Source organism: Cetorhinus maximus, chromosome 6 (genome assembly GCF_964194155.1).
Source record: "Cetorhinus maximus chromosome 6, sCetMax3.hap1.1, whole genome shotgun sequence".
NCBI classification, from domain to species: domain Eukaryota; kingdom Metazoa; phylum Chordata; class Chondrichthyes; order Lamniformes; family Cetorhinidae; genus Cetorhinus; species Cetorhinus maximus.
Window position 1 is genome coordinate 100,105,737 of NC_135884.1, and position 11,706 is coordinate 100,117,442.

The 11,706-nt window shown below is 42.5% G+C and overlaps 1 protein-coding gene across 3 annotated transcripts in view; it reads right to left on the reverse strand.

Moving 5' to 3' along the window:
* nutf2 (nuclear transport factor 2) overlaps positions 1-1,570 on the reverse strand; it is a 53,403-nt gene extending 51,833 nt beyond the window's left edge. For all 3 annotated transcript variants that reach the window (XR_013576901.1, XM_078544177.1, XM_078544178.1), the window contains exon 1: positions 1,477-1,570. The gene's annotated coding sequence lies outside the window, so the exon portion shown is untranslated. The remainder of the gene's footprint in view (positions 1-1,476) is intronic.
* Positions 1,571-11,706: the final 10,136 nt, after the last annotated feature.

The following is an 11,706-nucleotide window of genomic DNA, read 5'->3' on the forward strand; positions in this document are numbered from 1 at the left end:
AGTTGGGGTTTTGAGACAAGGCAACAGGGGACCTACAAAAAAGAAATAAAATAACCTGTCACTGTCCATTATCTTATTAACAATAAATGCAACAAGGTTTTTAATACTGGAGAAAGTTTGGTGAGCATATGCAAGTCCCTTTATTGAACTGCTTATACAAAAGGCCTAAACAATTTTTCGACTTATTACGTTAAAAGACCCTTAAGAAATTAAATAAGTAAATTCATTGTCGTCCTTTGGAAAGGTTCATGTTTATTGGCTGGAGGGGATCTCTTCTAATACGCAAGGACAGGCATCAAACCCAACCCTCAAAAAAAGTCATGTACATTATGTTGAGTGGCATAAAACTCCCGAATAAGATCGAGGGGGAGGTGCAGCTACAGAAATTCAAACATGCATGGTTTATTCCAAGTCTACTACAAACTCCCGATGAAGTGCCAAGTACCGGCAAAACATAAAACGTGCAAAAAAAAGCATTGCAGTGCATACAACGTATTTCCAATGTATAAAAATATATTTTTTTAAAAACTGAAAGACGATTATGGTTGATCCGACACAAACACAATCGGCGGCCCACTAGTGAATGAATGGCCACTTCTTATTGCGAAGAGATCACAGTAATAGGTGGAAAACCAAAACTCTTGCTATAAAAAACCAGCAGGCTCTTCTGGCCTTCGTATCAGCATAGGATGGTTAAATGTTAATTGTTTTTAGACAAACAGTGGCCTTTCACGGAAACCTGGGGTTGGGTGCGTGAGTGGGGAGAGGGTTCACTCAGGTCTCGGTGAAGAGACAGTTAATGTGCGGCCATTGGACTCGGCAAATACGTAGAAAACTAAAATAAATCGGTTCCTCCTGAACAGAAAGAGAGAAACACAGGAGAGAAAAGATGGCATTGTAATAACTGAAGGGTGGGGTGGATTAAGATTGAAGGCTGGAGTGACCCGAGCTTTGGGCAGGCGGGGAATCTCTCACACGCTTTCTCTCTCTCTCACACACACACACAGGGAGGCGCGAGAGGCCGCTCGCTCATCTTTGGCCGTTTATATTTTTAAAAATTGATTCAAACTTAACGACGAAGCGTCATTACCCAGCAACAGCCTGGCTGCTGGCCGCTTCAACTCGCCCGCGCAGCGCCCGCTTGTCCTTCTCTCAGCCCGACGGAGCCGATCCTGTAGCCAGATCACTGCAAAGTGCAGACTGGCAACTGAAGGAACAGGCCGCCATCATTCAACCTAAAAAATCTCTCTCTCTCTCTCCCCCCGATACCACCCGCCCCTTGACCAAGCCAGGCCCGACCCCCCTCCTCCCTCAGTGTCGGCACGTCGGCCGCCTCACACCGCATTGTCATGTGCGCAACGCGCCCAATAAACCCGCCCGCCCACCTCTCATTACGGATCCCCGCTTCGCGGCCATTTCACACCCTGACCATCGCAATACCTTAGCGGACAACTGAGAGAAAAAGAAAAACCATACTCTTACCCCAGCGCCCCAAACTCCGGCCGATCGCAGTATGGCGACCAACGGCACCAGGCCCCTCCCAGCCCCTGCGTGGGGGAGGGGGGGGGAGAGAAGAGGGAAGGAGGAGACAACTCCTCGGTCGCTGAGGTACGGCGCATGCTCGCGTGCACCACGGGCCTTGTAGTTCAGTCAAACAGCCGAGGAGCCGGAAGACGAACAGAAATTGCTGGGAAGAGATCAGCAGGTCTGACAGCATTTATCTTCGGTTCTGAAGAAGAGCCATACCGACTCGAAACGTCAACTCTGTCTTTCTCGCCACAGATGCTGTCAGACCCCGCTGAGTTTTTCCAGCAATTTTTGTTTTTGTGTTAGATTTCCAGCGTCCGCAGCATTTTGCTTTTAGCTGAGAGCCGGAGATCGAGGGAACTACAATACCCACATCACAATCTGAGTTCACGTCCGTGGCAGCGTCTGCTACAAACTGTGGACAAATTTGAATGGTGGAAGTGTTAAATTGGGGATAGATACGTTTTATCGAAGAAGATGGGTATTTGCAGTAATGTTTCCTCAAACTTTGTTTTTAACTTTTACTCCTCTGCTATGAATTTCTCCCACCTCGCCCACCAATTCCTAATCCAGCAATTCAAACTGGGGATAGGATTTCAGAGCTAACAATAATAGGCCTCTCGTAAAACACCTAAATGTCCATTCTTGATGTCCGATTGTGCATAGAGGACATTTTACCTTAAACTTCCGTTCTGCTTTTCTATTTTCCCCACACGTATTTAATTAGCTCTGAATTAAGGTTCGTGAATCCCGACTGAGTAGTTAAAAAGTGACAGTTGTGGTCAGTTCATCTAGTTTTAATTCAGAGCTGCTCGTTCTGGTGTCCCAGTGAGCTTTCAGTTGCAGTGTTTAAGTTTTGCGGATTCTAAGTGCTTTGGTATGAAATACTTTAATGGGTCAATAGCTAACTGCAATGCTTAAATCATACAGAACAGGCAAATTGGAAGTCTGGTACCTGGTTTATTAGATTACTGTACAGACCTGGATTCCAGTTGTGGAATAGGATTATCCTTGATTACTGAATGGCTTCTTGTTTGAATAATTTACCATCGAAGGTGAAGTACGAAAGAATAAGCACTTCGGCAAAATACTGAAGGACAAAGGCTTCCTAAGTAACTTGGCAGAAGTCAGCTCATTCGGGAGAGATGGGAACAAAATTGTATGGAAAAATCTTTACATAGATATAATAAATATTGTATAAAATAGTATGAAAATACGTTTATGGGTATAATTTTATTTAAATAAATATTCATACACAATGATAGCACGATTTTGGTCTACATGTAAACCTTTGTTCCTGAGTTCGAGTGCTCACATGATACCAAATAAAGTAGATGGGGCAGTAAAACTTTCAATATGAAAAGAAAGATGTGCATTTATGTAAAGCCTTTTCCAACCTCAGCGTACAAACACTTCCTGGCTGTAAAGGAATAGATCATCTTAAATATAATTCCATTTTACAACATTAACATGCACTAATATAGTTCTTTTAAAGTAGTTAAACATCCCAAGGTGCTTCACAGGAGCATTATCAAACAAACATTGACACAGCCATATATGAAGATATTCAGACATGACCAAAAGCCTTGTCCGAAGAGCTAGGTCTTAAGGAACATCTTAAAGGAGGAGAGGGAGGTTTATGGAGGGAATTCCAGAGTTTAGGGCCTAGTAGCTGAAGGCATACCTGCAATAGTGCAGCCAATAAAATCTGGAATGCACAAGAGACCAGAATTGGAGGAGCACAGAAATCTCTAAGGTTTGTAGGAGGTTACAGAAATCAAGAGAGACAAGATATGGGTGGATTTAAAAACAAAAATCTGAATTTTAAAATTGAGGTGTTGCCAAAACAGGTGCCAGTGAAGGTCAGCAAGCACAGGGGTGTTGGGGTGGTTGGGACTTGGTGTAAGTTAACATTCAGGCGACAGAGTTATAGATTAGCTCAAGTTTATGAAAAGTGGAAGTTGGGAGGGCAGCTAGGGGAGTATTGGAATAGTCAAGCTCAAAGTAACTATGTCACAGATGAGGGTTTAGCAGTAGATGAGTTGAGGAAGGTGGGCAATGTTACAAAGGTGGCAGTAAATAGTGTTGGTGATGGATGGATATGTGGTCTGAAGCTCGTCTCAGCCAAACACAACAGCAAGGTTGTGAACAATCTGGTTCAGCCTCAGACAGTTGCTGGGGAGAGGCTAGAGAACAGAGTTTTTGGTGTAGACCAAAGAAAATAGCTTCAGTCTTCCCAATGTTTAGCAGGAGAATATTTCTGCTCATCCAGTACTGGATGTCAGATAAGCAGAGTGAAAAATCAGACAGTGCCAGCTCAAGAGAGGTGGTGGTGGTGAATTACAGCTGGGTGTCAGCATACATGTGGAATCTGATATTGTGTTTTTGGATTGTGTCACTGAGAGGCAGTATGTAGATGGGAAATAGAAGTGTGCCAACGATATATCCTTTGGGGACTTCAGAGGTAACAGTGCAGGAGTTGAAGAGAAGCCATTGCCAAAGATTCTCTGGCTATGACTGATTAAATGAAAATGTCAAGCTGCCCTTGCCTGGTTACAATGGTGGTGAAGTGCTGAAGGAAGATGATGTGGTCAACATTAAAAACTGCAGACAAGTCAAGAAGGATGAATAAGGATAGTTTACCATGGTAATGGTTATATTGCACGTAATTTAGAACTTTGAGCAGGGCTGTTTCAATACTGTGGCAGGTTGGAAACCTATTTTGAGGAAATCAAACATGGAGTTACTGGAAAGATAACATGGATTTGGGAGTAGACAATGCAGTCAAGAACCTTTGAGAGGAAAGGAAAGTTGGAGATGGGGCAGTAGTTTGCAAACAACAATCAAGCTGGGATATTTTTGAGGGGAGGGTAATGACAGCAGATTTGAAGAGGAGTGGTCAGTACATGAGAAGGGGAACTATTAACAATTTCAGTTAACACTGGAATGAGGAAAGGAAGTTGCGTGATCAAAAAGTTGATGGGAATAGGGAATTTAAGTAGAATACCATATTGTGCGTCTTTTAAATTTGTTTATGGAACGTGGACATCGCTGGTATGATCAGCATTTATTGTCCATTCCTAATTGCCCTTGAGAAAGTGGTGATGAGCAACCTTCCTGAACTACTGCAGTCCATGTGATGTAGGCACACCAACATGTTAGGTGATGTTAGGGAGGGAGTTCCAGGTTTTTGACCCAGTGAAAGCGAAGGAACAGCGATGCAAGTCAGGGTGGTGTGTGATTTTGAGAGGAACTTGGTGGTGTTCCCATGCGCCGGCTGTCCTTCTTGTAGTGGTAGAATTTAGAGGTTTGGAAGGTGCTGTTGAAGGAGCTTTGGCAAGTTGCTGCATTTCATTTTGTAGATGGTATGGTACACATTTCAGCCACTGCGTGCCAGTGGTGGAAGGAGTGAATATTTAAAGTCATTGACGGGGTGCAAATCAAATGGATTGTTTTGTTCTGGATGGTGTTGAGCTTCTTGAGTGTTCTTGGAGCTGCACTCATCCAGACAAACAGAGAGTATTCCATCACACCCCTAACTTATGCCGTGTGGATGGTAGGTAGGCTTTGGGGAATATGAAGGTGAGTTACTTGCCACAGAATTCCCAGCCTCTTGACTTGCTCTTGTAGCCACAGTATTTATATGGCTGGTCCAGTTAAGTTTCTGTTCAATCTTAAACACCTTGTTATGATCTTGAGGGAGACCAGTAACTTTTAAAAGTAAATTGAAACTCCCAGTTATTAACTGAAAGAACTATGCCGCAAGATTTCACATTTTAAACAAAAAGAAACATTTACCAGATTTAAACAAAGTAAGTACTGCTGACATAACACTATATTTCATAAACAAAGGCCGAAAATCTCAACAGGACACTCCCCGTTCTATTTTTATTTGCACCCAAGAGTTCCCCAATACTTTACAGGATCTTGTGGGGTTCCTTCATTTCTCCTGGGACCAAACCAAGATGTGCCACAGCTCTCAGAAATTCACTTTGATTCTCTTTAGTGTTCCTGCTATTCTCTGAGATATGAAATTTCTTGTGGTCCTTCCACTAGCTTCAGGCTAGGTGACCCTCCAACTCTCTTCAAGTACCTCACTATTTTGGACACCCCAGCTCAAGCATGGGCCTCACTGCTTTCTTGCTCAGTGACTCCAAAATCAGAAAACATCCTTGGTTTCTGAAAGCGCTTTGCTATGGATCTACACCTCCTGACCGATTTATCTCCCTGCTTGTCTCAAAGCTGATCCCAGGCTGTCCCAAACTCCAACTGTTTCTGTGAAAAATCCCAGAGATAAGCCCAAAACAAAACGCTCTGAAGAAGAGTCATATGGACTCAAAACGTCGACTGTATTTCTCTCTCCACAGATACTGCCTTAGAACCATAGAAAAGTTACAGCACAGAAAGAAGCCATTCAGCCCATCGTGCCTGCACCAGCCGAAAAAACTTTAAAAACTAGCTGTCCATTTTAATCCCACCTTCCAGCACCTGGTCCATAGCCTAGCAGGTTACAGCACTTTAGGTGCAGATCCAGCCTTTGAAATGAGTTGCGGGTTTCTGTCTCCACCACCAACCAGGCAATGAATTCCAAACACCCACCACCCTCTGGGTGAAGTAATTTTTCCTCATGTCCCCTCTAATTCTTCTACCAGTCACCTTATATCAGTGCCCCCTGGTAATTGACCTCCCAACTAGGGGAAACAGGGCATCCCTGTCTGTCTACACCCCTCATAATCTTGTACACCCTAATCAGGTCACCCCTCAGCCTCCTCAGTTCCAAGGAAAATAACCCCAGTCTAACCGATCTTTCCTCATAGCTGCAATTTTCAAGCCCTGGCAACATTCTTGTAAATCTCCTCTGTACTCTTTCCAGAGCAGTTATGTCCTCCCTGTAATGTGGTGATCAGAACTGTACACAAAATCCCAGTTGTGGCCTAACCAGTGTTTCATACAGTTCCATCATTACATCCCTGCTTTTGTATCTTATACCTCATCCAATAAAGGAAAGTCTTCCATATGCTTTCTTTACCACCTTATCCACCTGTCCTGCCACCTTCAGGGACCTGTGGAGACGGGCACCAAGGTCTCTTGCTTCCTCTACCCTTCCCAATATCCTCCAATTTATTGTGTGTTCCCTAGCTTTCCAAACCTCCCCAAATGCATTACCTCACACTTCTCTGGATTGAATTCCATCTGCCACCATTCCACCCACTCAACCTAACCATTGATATAATTCTGGAGACAACAGCTCTCCTTTTCACTATCAACTATGGACAATTTTTGTGTCATCTGCAAATTTCCCAATCATGCCTCCCACATTTAAGTCCAAATCATTAATATATACAACAAACAGCAAGGGACCCAACACTGAGCCCTGTGGAATGCCACTGGAAACCATTTTCTGTTCGCAAAAGCATCCATCAACCATTACCCTTTGTTTCCCGTCACTGAGCCAATTTTGAATCCAACTCACCACATTCCCTTGTATCCCATGGGCTTTTACTTTTCTGACCAGTCTGCCATGTGGGATCTTGTCAAATGCCTTACTAAAATCCATGTAGACAACATTTACTGCACTACCCTCCAATCCTCCTTGTTACTGCTTCAAAAAATTCTATTAAATTAATGAGACGTGATCTTTCCCTGACAAAACCATGCTGACTATCCCTGATTAATCCGTTCCTTTCGAAGTGATAGTTTGTCCTGCCTCTCAGAATTGATTATAATAATTTGCCCACCACAGAGGTCAGAGTAACCAACCTATAATTATTTGGTCTATCCCTTGCACCCTTTTTAAATAATGATACCACGTTCACAGACCTCCAATCCTTTGGTACCTCGCCTGTATCTAGTGAGAATTGGAAAATGATCCTCAGAGCATTCACTATTTCCTCCTTGGCTTCCTTTAACAGCCTGGGATACAATCCATCCGGCCCTGGTGAGCTATCCACCTTCAAGGATGTCAGTCCCTCCACTATGTCTATTGTATCTAATATTTCACAACCCTCCTCTTTAACTAGAATCCCTCTCATCCTTGTTCTTCGTGAAGAGAGAGACAAAGTACTCATTGAGATCCCTGCCCACATCTTCAGCATCAGGGCACAAGTTACCATGTACATCTCTGATTGGCCCTATCCTTTCCTTATTTATTCTCTTGCTTTTAATGCACTGCTAAAACATCTTTGGGTTTTCTTTGATTTTACCTGCCAATATTTTTTCATTTCCTCTCTTTGCTTTCCTAATTACCTTTTTTGCTTCACCCCTTACTTTCTGTACTCCTCTAGGCTTTCTACAGTATTAATTTTTTTGTGACTGTCATAAGGTTTCTTTTTCTGCTTTGTCTTACCTTGTATACTTCTAGATAACCAGGGGGCTCTAGACTTGGCAGTACCACCCTTTTTGTTTGGGGAACATGTATACACTGTGCCCACAGAACCTCACTTTTAAATGCCTCCCACTGGTCTGTTACTGATTTCCCTTCAAGTAGCTGTAACCATCCACTTTTGCCAGATTACCTCTCAGCTCCTTAAAATTTGTCTTTCCCCAATTTAGAACTTTTACTCCTGTTCTATCTTTATCCTTTTCCAAAATTATATTAAATCTAATTGTATTACGGTCACAATCTCCAAAAATGGTCACCCACTGCTACTTCATCCATTTGCCCAGCTTAATTTCTTAATACTAAATCTAGAATTGCACTCCCTCTTGTTGGGCTTGTAACGTGATGGCTAAAAAAGTTCTCTTGAATGTAGTTCAACAATTTTGTGCCCTCTGTGCCTATTACACTGCTTGTATCCCAGTGAGGGATTCAGTGATGGCAATGCCATTGAGAATGTCAAGGGGAGATCGTTAGATTCTCCTCTGTTGGAGATGGTCATTGCCTGGCACTTTTTGGCACAATGTTACTTGCCACTTATCAGACCAAGCCTCAAAGTTATCCAGGTCTTGCTTTATGCAATCATTAATCATTCTAGGTCATCACAGAAACATGAGGTTATATCTAAAGAAGATTCAGAGCAATTGTGGAGTTGACTGGTTAGTTGAACTGGTTCTGCATTCAGAGTAGACCAGATGGTGCTTTTGACATGTTTGTGTTAAGTGCTCCGATGAAACACGCTAAAGTAGAGATGTGCTGCAGTAACTCCCCAAGACTTGTTCAGCAACACCTTCCAAACCTGTGACCTCTACCACCTAGAAGGACAAGGGTAGCAAAGGTCTGGGAACACCACCACCTACAAGTTTCCCTCCAAGCCACACACCAACTTGACTTGGAAATTCAATACCACTGGGTCAAAATCCTGGAATTCCCTTCTTAACAGCGCAGTGGGTGTACCTCCGCCAGATGGATTGCAGCAGTTCAAGAAAGTGGCTCAACGTCACCTTCTTAAGGACAATTTGGGATGAGCAACAAATGCCAACCTGGCCAATAATACTCACTTATGAAGAATAAAAAATGTTTTAAAGCCAAATAAAACATTAAGAAATTAAATCTGGATAAATATGCATTCATGTTCCCATCCTTAAGCAATTCAAAGAACATGAAGCTAATCATTTTTATTGATATTTCACATGCTAATCTTAATGAACGTTTTAGTGCAACAGGTTTCATAATATTTTTGATGGATGAAAATGCAAAATGTTTTGTAGCTTGGGAAGCTAAGAATATAAAAAGTGTTGTTAATAGTACTCTGTCTGCTGAAAGGCTAGTTCTTGCAGAGGTAGCGGATATGGGATTTGTCAAATATTTTAGGTGAGATTCTGTGCAATGGGTGTACCGAAGATAATATTGCCATTGAATGTTATGTAGATAATCATTCCACCTGAGATAATATGAACATGCATATGAATTAGGAGTAGGACATATGAACATGCAAAATAGGAGCAGAAGTAGGCCAGTTGGCCCCTGGAGCCTGCTCCACCATTCAATAAGATCATGGCTGATGTGTTTGTGTTTAGAATTCCACATTCCCATCCACCTCCAATGACATTTGATTCTTCTGCCTAACAAGAAACTATCTACCCCTGCTTTAAAATAGTCAATGACCCTGCCTCCACCGCCTTCGGACACAGAGAGTGCCAAAGTCGCACAACCCTCTGAGTGAGAAGAATTCTCCTCATCTCTGTCCTAAAAGGGCACCCCTAATTTTAAAACAGTGGCCCCTAGTTCTGGACTCACCCACAAGAGGAAACATCCTTTCCATGTCCACCTTATCAACAAACGTCCAGGATCTTATATACTTCAATCAAGCCACCCCTCATTCTTTTAAACTCCAGTGGAAACAAGCCCAGTCAGTCTAACCTTTCCTCATAAGACAACCCACTCATTCCAGGTATCAATCTAGTAAACTGCATCCAAGGCACTTAAATCCTTCCTTAAATAAGGAGACTAAAACTGCACACAATATTAGAAATATGGTCTCACCACTGCCCTGTATAACTGAAGCATAACATCCTTACTTGTCCGTTCAATTCCTCTGGTAATAAAGGGTAGCATTCCATTAGCCTTCTTAATTGCTTGCTGTACATACTAATTTTTGTGACTCATCCCCCTAGCCTAGTATCCCAGTTCACATCAGCTAGCTCAGCTTTCATGTCCACGTAGTTGCCCTTATTTAAGTTTAAAATACAAGTGTTTGACCCACTCTTCTCCCTTTCAAACAAGATGTAAAATCCAATCATATTGTGGTCACTGCTACCTGGGGGTTCCTTCACTCTGAGGTCATTAATTAATCCTATCACATTACACAACACCAAGTCTAATATAACCTGCTCTCTGGTTGGTTCCAGAACGTGCTGCTCTAAAAAAACTATCTCAAAAGCATTCTATGAATTCCTCATCCAGGCTACTATTGTCAATCTGACCTTTCCAGTTTATATGTAGATTAAAATCACCCATGATTATTGCTGTCCTTTTGTCACAAGCACGCAATATTTCTTCTTGTATACTTTGTCCTACATTGTAGTTACTGTTAGGGGGCCTATAGACCACTCCCACTAGTGACTTCTTTCCCCTACTGTTCCTCATCTCCACCCAAACCAATTCTACATATTGATATCCTGAAGCAAGGTCATCTCTATTGCACCAAAGCCATCCTTGATCAACTGTGCTACCCCTCCACCTTTACCTTGCTCCCTATTCTTTTTGAATGTCATATACCCCTCAATATTCAGAATCCAATCCTTGTCATCCTGCAGCCACATAGGCCATTCGCCCCTCGAGCCTGCTCTGCCATTCAATGAGATCATGGTTGATCTGATTGTGGTCTCAATTCCACATTCTACGTACCCCCAATAACCTTTGACTCCCTTGTTAGTCAAGAATCTATCTACCTCTGCCTTAAAAATATTCAATGACCCTGCCTCCATCGGTCTCTGGGGAGAGAGTTCCAAAGATTCACAACCCTCTGAGAGAAAACATTTCTTCTCATCTCCGTCTTAAATGGGAGAGCCCTTATTTTTAAACTGTGTCCCCTAGTTCAAGTCTCTTCCACAAAGGGAAACATCCTGTCAGCATCCAACTTGTCAAGTTCCCCTCAGGATCTTATGTTTCGATAAGATCACCTCTCAATCGTCTAAATTCCAATGGTCCAGTTCTCCTCTCCCTTCCACCTCCTGATTTACAGCTGTCACTGGAATGTTTTTTGTATCCTCTATCGTGAAGACAGAAGCAAAATATGTGTTCATTTCATCCGCCATTTCCTTTTTTCTACTATTAACTCCCCAATGTCACTCCCTAAAGGACCAACACTCACTTTACTTACTCTTTTCCTTTGTAAATACCTGTAGAAACTCTTGCTACCCGTTTTTACATTTCTAGCTAGCTTCCTCTCATACTCTAATTTCTTTTCCCTGATTAACCTTATAGTCATTCTCTGCTGTTCTTTATATTCTGACCAATCACCCGACCCACCACTTATCTTTGTGTAGGCTGTCCAACCTTTCCTCATAAGATAACCCTCACCCGCATCACAGGTATCAGTTGAGTGAACCTTCTCTGAACTGCTTCTAAAGGATTTATATCCTTTCTTAAATAAGACCAAAAACTGTACACAGTACTCTAGATGTGGTCTCACTAACGCCCTGTACAACTGTAGCAAAACATCCCTACATTTATATTCCATTTCTCTGCATTAAACAACAACAGTCCATTTGCCTTCCTAATCACTTGCTGTACCCACA